Source organism: Ovis aries, chromosome 3, assembly GCF_016772045.2.
Source record: "Ovis aries strain OAR_USU_Benz2616 breed Rambouillet chromosome 3, ARS-UI_Ramb_v3.0, whole genome shotgun sequence".
NCBI lineage: Eukaryota > Metazoa > Chordata > Mammalia > Artiodactyla > Bovidae > Ovis > Ovis aries.
This window is the reverse complement of record NC_056056.1, coordinates 150505726-150516530: the sequence shown is the minus strand read 5'-3', so window position 1 is coordinate 150516530 and position 10805 is coordinate 150505726. Positions and strand designations below refer to the sequence as shown.

The following is a 10805-nucleotide window of genomic DNA, read 5'->3' as shown; positions in this document are numbered from 1 at the left end:
TTTTAGCTTTTATTTTTAAATGGGGGGAAATTGCTTTACAATGTTGTGTTGGTTTCTGATGTACAACAACACAAATCAGCCATAATTATACATGCATCATCTCCCTCCTGAACTCAGAATTGCTCTTCTCCACAGAAATTTTTAGTAAAAGGTGAAAGATTTATATGATAGTAAGAGAAGCAGAATATTACTTGCCTTTAACAGATAATCTTATGGGGGTTGTGGATAAAATTTGTGGCAGTTACAGAAGTTGCAGAAATATCAAGTAGCAGTTTGCTATTTAAAATCTCTTTCTCTTTTTGTTTTTTTTTTTTCCAGTCCCAAGCAAGGGTGCTTTAGCCAACCATTTGGATGCTCCATTTCAAAGATATGATAAGATCAATATTTCCAAGGGACTAAGAATCATAAGTTTTATCTAAGGAGGAAGTCAGGAACATATTTGCCTGTTATCGGAAATCTAGGATAAGTACTATAATCTTTTTTATTTTCTTTAATAGTCTGTAGATTAGTTCAATATTTTTTGTGTGTGAAGTGCTGTCCCCAAATACACAAAGATCTGGACCTGGTGGGGTCTGCTTACAGAGTAAGGGACAATAAATCAAGCCTTTCAGTACATTTCCTGGACTTTTGTCAAAGCAGTTTCCTGGCTATCAATATTTACATAAGTTTTATACTTGCTGTGTGCCATTGTAGTTCTTGACATCAATATTTACAGTTTTATACTTGCTGTGTGCCATCTGTAGTTCTTGACATTTGTTCTCTGATTTTCCCCTCTTAATCTTGTAGAAGCAATAAAGGGCCCTTATAACGTCTTTATAAAGACAAACTTTCCTGAGACCCAGTGTGGTTAGTTAGACAAAGAAAATGTTGACTGTTACTTCATGTCTTAGGGTCCTAACTAGTTACTGAGGCAACCTGCACCCCTCAAGTGGCAAAAATGAGAAGGAATATTCTCACTGGTTACAAAAGTTCTCAGTACATACTGCTGCTGCTGCTAAGTCGCTTCAGTCGTGTCTGACTCTGTGCGACCCCATAGACAGCAGCCCACCAGGCTCCCCCATCCCCGGGATTCTCCAGGCAAGAACACTGGAGTGGGTTGCCATTTCCTTCTCCAATGCATGAAACTGAAAAGTGAAAGTGAAGTCGCTCAGTCATGTCTGACTCTTAGCAACCCCATGGACTGCAGCCCCCCAGGCTCCTCTGTCCATGGGATTTTCCAGGCAAAAGTACAGGAGTGGGGTGCCATTGCCTTCTCTGTCTCAGTACATAAAACAAGACAAATAAAGATTCTTGTTTTAATGTTTTTCATTCCTGTGACAAATGAGAGAGACAAAGGAAAGCATGACTCTTTCTGGGAGGCTAAGAATCGATAACCATGGGTGTTGATGACCAAAAACAAATTCACAGGAGGCATGATTCAAGATCTATTTTCACAAATGTTTTTCTCCTGCCAGTGTGAATTTGGAAAGGAACAGAGAAGGAGAAATTTTTATCCTCCTCTCTTGAGTGCACTACAGAGAGCTGGGAGACTGACATGGTAAGAATCCTTACCTTCTGCTGGTATCTTGTCAATTATTCCATATCTCAACTGCAGTTTGAGGAAAGAGGAGTGTTCTAACCTTTCCCTGTCCATCCTCATCACTAGAAACTCTACAGGAAGAAATGTGTTTCCTTTTGCCATTTTAAGGTTTTTGTTTGGGTCTCTGTAACAAAAGATTAACAAGAGAAAAGTAAACAAGTGCATTAACACGCACATCTCATATATGCTTATGAGAAATGCTAGCAGGCATAACTCAAAAAGATGGCTAGAACTTAGACTTACAGAGTATCTTAACCAAAGAACAATATACTTTTAGAGTAGCAACAAGACAGAGGAAAAGAATGCTAGGCTTCAAGGCTGGCAGATTGTGGGATGATAATAAATACATTAAAAACTAATACTCAGTAAAGGTGGTTTTATTGAGTCCTCTGATGTTGTCTTGGGGCTGATAAGAGTCAAGGGTTGTTGGTGATTCATATCTGCACAAATTTATGTTCTGCTTTCAGGGAACTAGGGGGAGGGCAGAGAATTTTTCTTGGATCTGCTTCTTTTCAATCGCCTCAGCTCAAAATAATCCTTGTGCCAAAGGGGAAGATTTTTGGGCGGCATATACTGTTATTCTCCTGTAAGTTTTGCTGTCAAGTTCCTTTGCTTTACAATGACCCTTTATGTTCTAACATGGAAATGTGAAGTAGGCATTGTCAGAAAGGAGTTAGGAATGTGTTCACAGGAGCAGTTTGGTTGAACAACATGGTATGGTGCTACATACTTATCAGAACACCAGGCAGTATGTCATGTTGTTCTGTGGAAATATATATAAAATAATTTTACGTGAAAAAGAAGACAACATAGTGAAAGCACATAAAGAAATTTAATGAAAGACTAGAGTTCTTTTTTGGTTGGATAAAATATTCATTCAGTAATCTTTTTCTTTATAGTTACTCAAATTTGTAATAAAATAGGAGGAAATTCTTCTTTGGGCTAGAGTGCTAATCCCAGTTCTTCCTGAGCAAGGTCATTAAGCAATATCATTTTAGTATTTTCTTGCTGGTTAATACTTAGGATATCAGCATATTCCTTTAAACATAAGGAAGAAAACTTTGGTCAGTGGACCAAAACACAGGACCTGCTTTCCACATGTCACCAAGGGTGGAGCCCCCAAACTAATCAGAGAAGGGGGAAGTGAAAAGATGTTAAATACCAAGTCCAGCCTGGATATCTGGCTTGTCAGTCAACATGAAGGCTGTCCTTATTCTGGGGCTTCTCCTCCTTTCTGTCACTGTTCAGGGCAAGAAATTTCAGAAGTGTGAGCTTGCCAGAACTCTGAAAAGACTTGGATTAGATGGCTATAAGGGCATCAGCCTGGCAAAGTGTAAGTTAACTATTCCTCCTTCAAAATAGTGAGCCAAGTGTGGAACAGATACTAATAGAGGATGAATAATAAGAAAGGGATGTTGTGTAATGGACTTTTTTTATTTCTTTTAGGTGTTGTACATTCACAGTGGTTAAAACATCAACGGTTCCTTTAGAATCAGATGTACCAGGTGAAGGACTGAGGCATGGGAGGGTCAAATTCTGTACCATTCTAAGCATGCCAGGTACTGCTATACTCCTCTAGAGCCACTGAATTTGCCAGCTGGCATATGGAGGCTGACTATAAGATATATTTCAGAACCTGAATGTCTGTTAAGCCCTTGGTATTTGACTCTAGCCATTTCCAGTTTGGAACTTGAGTTCTGCAAGCCTGAGTAAGGCAGTATTTTTCTCATTTTTAATGCCCTTACCATGATGTTGGGCAAAGTTTTTTAAAAATTTCATTGAACTCTTAAAACAGGGACAAATGGAACCTATTTCCCCTCAATCAATATCTATATAAGGATCCCTGAAATGCAGTAAGAAATGACATTATTCTGACTCTAGTTGATGAATTATTTTTCATTTTCTTCCATTCAAGATGTGTCCTAAGGAAAAGTGACTGTGTGTTTTAGTCCATATTTGTCAGTCATCACTGTATTTTTCAGATTGAATTCAGACATTTCTCCTCCATAACTATTTTTAAATGAATGAGTAACTGGCTAGAAGGATGGTTGGATGACATAGTCTTTCCTATTCTGTGACTCTTTTCAGGATTCTAATTTGATATCCAAATTCAACTTTAGGTATCATAAGAAATTTTTTTTTTCCTCCCAGAAAAAAACACTTAAAAAAAATTTTCCCTAATAAAAGTATTTTTCCATTAGTGTATGCATATGCCGCTAATTGGGCTTTCCAGATGGCTCAGTAAAAGAAACCATCTTCTGATGCAGGAGACGCAAGAGACGTGGATTCGAGACCTGGGTTGAGAGGAGGGCGTGGCCACCCACTCCAGTATTCTTGTGTGGAAAGTCCCATGGACAGAAGAGCCTGGCCGGCTACAGTCCATGGGGTTGCAAAGAGTCGGACACCACTGAAGCAACTTCGCTCACACATATACTGGTTATGACAAAATCTACTCAGTAACTGTTGATTTTTCTATTCTAGGCTGAATCTTACATGAGCAATGGGAGCAGGGGAAGGGTAATAGCAATAGACGAAACATCTATTTTAATATTTTTTTAAATATGTTACTTGTTTCATTAATATTAACAAATGTTTTGCTAACAAAAGAATTCTCTTAAGGGCCCTTTAACACGAAAGTGTTAAAATATTTTACAAGTAAAATACATCTTTATACTTATAAAATAAGTTGTTAGTAAAACAGAATTAAATAGAACTAATTATGCTGTGAAGTATAAGTTATGTCGTGTTGCTGTTTATTACTAATTTTTTTCAGGGATGTGTTTGGCCAGATGGGAAAGCAATTACAACACACGTGCTACAAACTACAATCGTGGAGACAAAAGCACTGATTATGGGATATTTCAAATCAATAGCCGGTGGTGGTGCAATGATGGCAAAACCCCAAGAGCAGTTAACGCCTGTTGTATACCCTGCAGCGGTAAGACAAGATAAGGTGGAGTGATGGCACAGGGCTCACCTGGTTACACCTGTTGGGTTATCCAAAAGGTTCGCTCAAGCTTTTCCATAAATATCTTATGGGAAAACTGGAATGATACTTTAGGTCAAGATTCAATAGAAATAGTGAGTGATGTTGAGCATCTTGTCATGTGTTTGTTAGCCATCCGTATGTCTTCTTTGGAGAAATGTCTATTTAGTTCTTTGGCCCATTTTTTGATTGGGTCGTTTATTTTTCTGGAATTGAACTGCAGGTGTTGCTTGTATATTTTTGAGATTAGTTGTTTGTCAGTTGCTTTGTTTGCTATTATTTTCTCCCATTCTGAAGGCTGTCTTTTCACCTTGCTTATAGTTTCCTTTGTTGTGCAGAAGCTTTTAAGGTTAATTAGGTCCCATTTGTTTATTTTTGCTTTTATTTCCAGTATTCTGGGAGGTGGGTCATAGAGGATCCTGCTGTGATGTATGTCGGAGAGTGTTTTGCCTATGTTCTCCTCTAGGAGTTTTATAGTTTCTGGTCTTACGTTTAGATCTTTAATCCATTTTTAGTTTATTTTTGTGTATGGTGTTAGAAAGTGTTCTAGTTTCATTCTTTTACAAGTGGTTGACCAGTTCATTATCAGAGAAATGCAAATCAAAACCACAATGAGGTACCATTTCAAACCAGTCAGAACGGCTGTGATCCAGAAGTCTACAAACAATAAATGCTGGAGAGGGTGTGGAGAAAAGGGAACCCTCTTACACTGTTGGTGGGAATGCAAACTAGTTCAGCCACTATGGAGAACAGTGTGGAGATTCCTTAAAAAAACTGGAAATAGAACTGCCTTATGACTCAGCAATCCCACTGCTGGGCATACACAGCAGTATGAAACCAGAATTGAAAGGGACATGTGTACCCCATTGTTCACTGCGGCACTATTTATAATAGCCAGGACATGGAAGCAACCTAGATGTCCATCAGCAGACGAATGGATAAGAAAGCTGTGGTACATATACACAATGAAGTATCACTCAGCCATTAAAAAGAATACATTTGAATCAGTTCTAATGAGGTGGATGAAACTGGAGCCTATTATACAGAGTGAAGTAAGCCAGAAAGAAAAACACCAATACAGTATACTAACGCATATATATGGAATTTAGAAAGATGCTAACGATAACCCTGTATGCAAGACAGCAAAAGAGACACAGATGTATAGAACAATCTTTTGGACTCTGTGGGAGAGGGAGGGGGTGGGATGATTTGGGAGAAGGGCATTGAAACATGTATACTATCATGTAAGAAACGAATCACCAGTCCAGGTTCGACGCATGACACTGGATGCTTGAGGCTGGTGCACTGGGACGACCCAGAGGGATGGTACGGAGAGGGAGGAGGGAGGGGGTTCAGGATGGGGAACACGTGTATACCTGTGGCGGATTCATGTTGATGTATGGCAAAACCAATACAATATTGTAAAGTAATTAACCTCCAATTTTAAAAAAAAGATTTAATAGAAATAAAAGTCTTGAGGGGCTCATCAGGGACTTAAAAAATCTCCATCTTAACTTCTAGAGGCTCTTTACTTTGCTCCTCATAATTCCTTAAGTTAGAAATTAAAGAGCTGGTATCATGAAAGTTTGCTGTTTGTTAACATACCAGAGTTTCTGGAGTGACCTATCACTTCATCATAACTGGACATATTAATGCTTTGTAAAGAACAATGCCATTCCTCCTACTTTCCTTGTTTGTGGAGGTTTAGGGATAATTTGGTTGTGTGGGAGTTTATTTGTTTTCTTCAATGTACCCTCCTTTATTAAAAAATAAAAGTATTAGTGGTTAACCAAAAAGAGGAATATATGTGGTCTTTTTAAAATATAACTTTTACTTTTTATTGTGAAATGTTTTAAATATTTGGAAAATTAGAAATATTAGCATAATAAGCATCAATTTGCTCATCATGTACTTTTACAGTTACTTACATTTTGTCATATTTACTTCTTTTATGTATATCATATATATGGGATTGTTTGCTGAGTGATTTTAAACTGATTTAGAAATATTATGACATTTCATTTCTAAATTTTTTGGTTTGCATCTTCAAAAAATCCAATGCCTATATAAGCATAATCATTCTAATAAGCTAATTAACAGTTTTGTGTAAATGGGGTGAAAAAAATATTCTATTGAGTTCCTTTTAAAGTAGAGATAACATATGAATCTTTACTGCATAAAATATTGAAGAAATATTGCAAAACCGATAGTTATATTTTAAATATTCAAAATCCTAATAAAAGATTAATCTTTAGAATATTATTTTGTATGCAGTTAATTTATTTTATACAAATATTTTACATTATAAAATAACCTGTGATCATTGAGTAGAAATTCTTACTACCAAGAGATGCATGAACACTGGTAACTTTTGGTATCCATATCTTCTTTCAGAATCTACATCACTCATGTAAATGAATTAAAGCTATATTATGCACAGTTATATCCACATATGAACATGTAAGCAATGTGTTTCAACATAAAAGAAATTGTACTAAGTTTATAGCTTTACAATTTGCTCTTTATTACACAAAACTATTTTTGTTAACAAATACTAATCTTTATTATTTTTTAAGATGAATAGAGTTATACTGTGTAGATGTTCTATAATTTATCAATCCACTTCTTTTTTTAACATTTGTTTGTTTATTTTTGGCCATGTGAAGTCTTAGTTGCCACAGGCAGGATCTTCATTGTGCCATACAGACTTCTCTCTAGTTGGGATGTGCAGGCTTAGCTGCCCTGCAGCATTTGACATCTTCCTTCCCCCAGAGATTGAACCAGCATCCCCTGCACTGGAAAGTACACTCTTAACCACTGGACCACCAGGGAGTCCCTCAGTCTCTCTCTTACTGTTAAGCACTTAGGCTGTTTTGATTTTCTCCTTTTATATTAACTGCTATGAAACATGTTATACACACATCTTTGGGTACATACCATTACTTTTTTAAGATAAATTTCCATTAGAATTGCTAAGTAAAAAACTCTAGACCTGTTTCTGCTTGTTTGTTTTGTTTTCACACTGCCTAGTAAAAAGGGTCCCTTGTATCACATTAGTTAATAGTTCCTGAACATCCACTGACTTTGGTAGAGGAGAAACAGAATGCTTTATTTCATACCAAAGGAGATGGAATGAAGAAAGAGTTTCCCTCCAACATTCACACAGATACATGGACTTTTAAAAAATAATATTAGTTGTTCTTTCCTCAGCCTAAGAGAAAGCTGACTTAACCTAAACTTAAAATGAAATTTCTATGAAGATTGTTTTCACTTACCACTTCTTTTTCAGATTTGCTGAAAGATGACATCACTCAAGCTGTAGCAAGTGCAAAGAAGGTTGTCAGTGATCCACAAGATGTTAGAGCATGGTATGTTTTTTTTCCCCCTTTCCAGTTTTACTGAGATGTAATTAACATACAGCACTGTGAAAGTTTAGGGTGTACAGCATAGTGATTTGATTTATAGTCATCATGAAATGATTATCACAATAAGTTTAGTAAGCATTGATTATTTCATATGGATACAAAATTAGAAAAATAGAAGAAAAAAATTCTGTGTGGGATGAAAAGTCTTAATAATTTACTCTCAACATCCTTTATATACATATAACATATAGCTGTGTTAATTATATTTATCACGTTGTATATTGTGTTGTTGTTTAATTGCTAAATCCTGTCCAGTTCTTTCAGGACCCCATGTACTGTAGCCCGCCAGGCTCCTCTGTCCATGATATTTCCTAGTCAAGAATACTGGAGTAGGTTGCTATTTACTTCTCCAGCGGGTCTTCCCGACCCAGGGATCAAACTTGGGTCGCCTGCACTGCAGCTGCAATCTTTTGCCATTGAGCCGCCAGGGAAGGTCTGTTGTACATTACATCCCTACTATTGTCTTATAACTGGAAGTCTATAGTACCTTCCACTGCCTTTGTCCAGTTCCTCACCCCTCACCCCGCCCTAAAGCCCTACTCTGGATAACCACAAATCTGACCACTCTTCTATGAATTTCTTTGTACATTTGTGTTTGAAATATAATGGACCTACAACACTGTGTAAATTAGTCTTTAGAATAAGACTAATCTTATTAGTCTTTAGTTCCTGTTATAGAGCACAGTATGCATTAAGCACTAAAGAGGAGAGCTGATTCATCCTGCTGTTATGAGAGAAGTGAGGGAATATTCCCAAAGACCCTGGTAAAACTGTAGCTTTAGGTTTATGCTAAACAGTGTATTACATAGAAACAACATTTTACCAGATTCAGAAGCTTACTCTTTTACTACTCAATTTTTTTTAGGGAATTTCTAGAGGCTTTATAATTCTCCATATAATACCAATACCTTGTCATATCTCAAAATTAGTTTTGGAATTAAGTAAATGTGGGCTGCACTTTGCAGTGCTGTTGTGGACTGCACAAGACTCAACATTTGTGTTCAGCATTCTGTGCCCTAGTGAAGCCTTTGGGGAGATGTGAAGGCCTTGGTATACATGTCTCCAGTTAATAAATAAGCAACACTTGGATCTATCTGTATCTTGATTTCATGTACTGATTAACTATTTTGTTCTGGCAAAGGATTTGAAGTATCTATAACACAATGAAGATATGTTTCAACCTTCTTACCATATGTTTCATCTTTTTCTACAGGGTGGCATGGAGAAACAAATGTCAAAACCAAGATCTCAGGAGTCATCTTCAGGGTTGCGGAGCGTAACAGTGGATTTTTCACTTCAGCTCATTTTGTCTCTTTTTGATATAAAGGAAGTAATAGTTGAGTAAAAGGTTTCACTACCACTCTTCAAACAAATTATGTTTTTATAGAAGCAAGAGCATGCAGTCTTTCTTCTGAGAGGCTTGACGTTTACCTCACGTGTTTATTGTTTGATATTAGGCCTACAACATTTTTCAGCTTGCTAACAGAACTGATGCTGGTGAATATTTGTCTAAAATCTTCATTATCAAATGTATCTAGTACATTCAGTTCTTAATCAAAGAAATAACCCAGACTTAATCTTGAATGATACAAGCACGCTCCAGTATTCAACAAAAATATAATGAGTATCTTTAAACAAATTGATCTTAGGCAAAGTCCCACCTGTGTAGGCATGTAAACCTTCATCTGTTCAGTCAAAAGGAGCAGAACAGTGAAAGCACGGAGTCTTAACCATGGGTGTTTGTGTTAGTCACTCAGTCATGTCCACTCTTTGCAACCCCATGGACTATAGCCCGCCCAACTCCTATATCCATGGAATTCTCCAGACAAGAATACTGGAGTGGGTTGCCATTTCCTTCTTTAGGGCCTAACCATGGAACCACCAAGGAATTCCCCTCACCTTAACCTCATAAACATAAATTTAAATTGGGCCCTCAAGTCGGCCTAGTCATCTTAGTCACTTCTCTGCAATCCTTCTGTGTTGGTGTCCCCACTCACCAAAACGATGGTCACTAATTTTTTTTTTTTCTTTTCTTTTTTTGACTGTCACTGTTTACCTCTCTCTTTTCAAAGTCCCAGCACATATGCCCAACCACTGGCCTTCTACAGCTGCACTCAACTAGATGATCTAACCTTATTTTACACTGACAGAACAGAAGCAACTCATACAAATTTTTACCCTCCTGGCCACCGTAATAGAGTTCGCGTCTTTCCTTGGGCCCGCCTTCCCTTCCTTCCCCTTTATTGCTAGGATGAAGGGCCTCTGCTCCAGCCAGTGGCAGTGTCTCCACACACAGTCCATCACCATGCTGCCCTGGTAACCTGGCTTGTTACACAGAACTCTCCGTGGGCTCTACGTAACCCTCCAACTGCAACATCATTCTCTGCTCCCTTTCCAGTAACACCTCTGGGGTGCGATATCTATATTCACCCACTCCATGCTCTCACCTCCCTTTGTGTTTTCACCTCTCCTTAATCTGACTGCGGTCCTCACTCAGCTGAAAACGGCTCCAATGTGACTCCTTCCAGGATGCACTGGGGCCAGTTCTAGTGATCAGTTGTTTTCTGCTCACCCTACTTGATCTCTCAGCAGCATTTCAGAGTGAACCACTTCCTATTTCTGAAAAGTTCTTCTTCCTCAGCTCTCCTCCTTTATATTCTGTCTCATTGATGGTTCCTACTCAGCCTTTCTTGGCTGGCTGTTTCTCTGCTGACTGATTTTTAGATGTTGGAGTATCCCAGGGCTCAAGCCTGTAACCATTTTATACACGTTTTACTTATTCTTTTATTTATTCTTTTTTGATGAAGTATAACTT

The 10805-nt window shown here is 37.7% G+C and overlaps 1 long non-coding RNA gene across 1 annotated transcript; it reads left to right on the top strand.

Moving 5' to 3' along the window:
- The first annotated feature begins 2761 nt into the window (after nt 1-2761).
- On the top strand, nt 2762-8260 carry LOC121819182 (uncharacterized). The gene is made up of 6 exons (XR_009599930.1): nt 2762-2912; nt 3026-3084; nt 3847-4015; nt 4353-4517; nt 7855-7933; nt 8246-8260. It is a non-coding gene; the product is annotated as an uncharacterized LOC121819182 (long non-coding RNA).
- Nucleotides 8261-10805: the final 2545 nt, after the last annotated feature.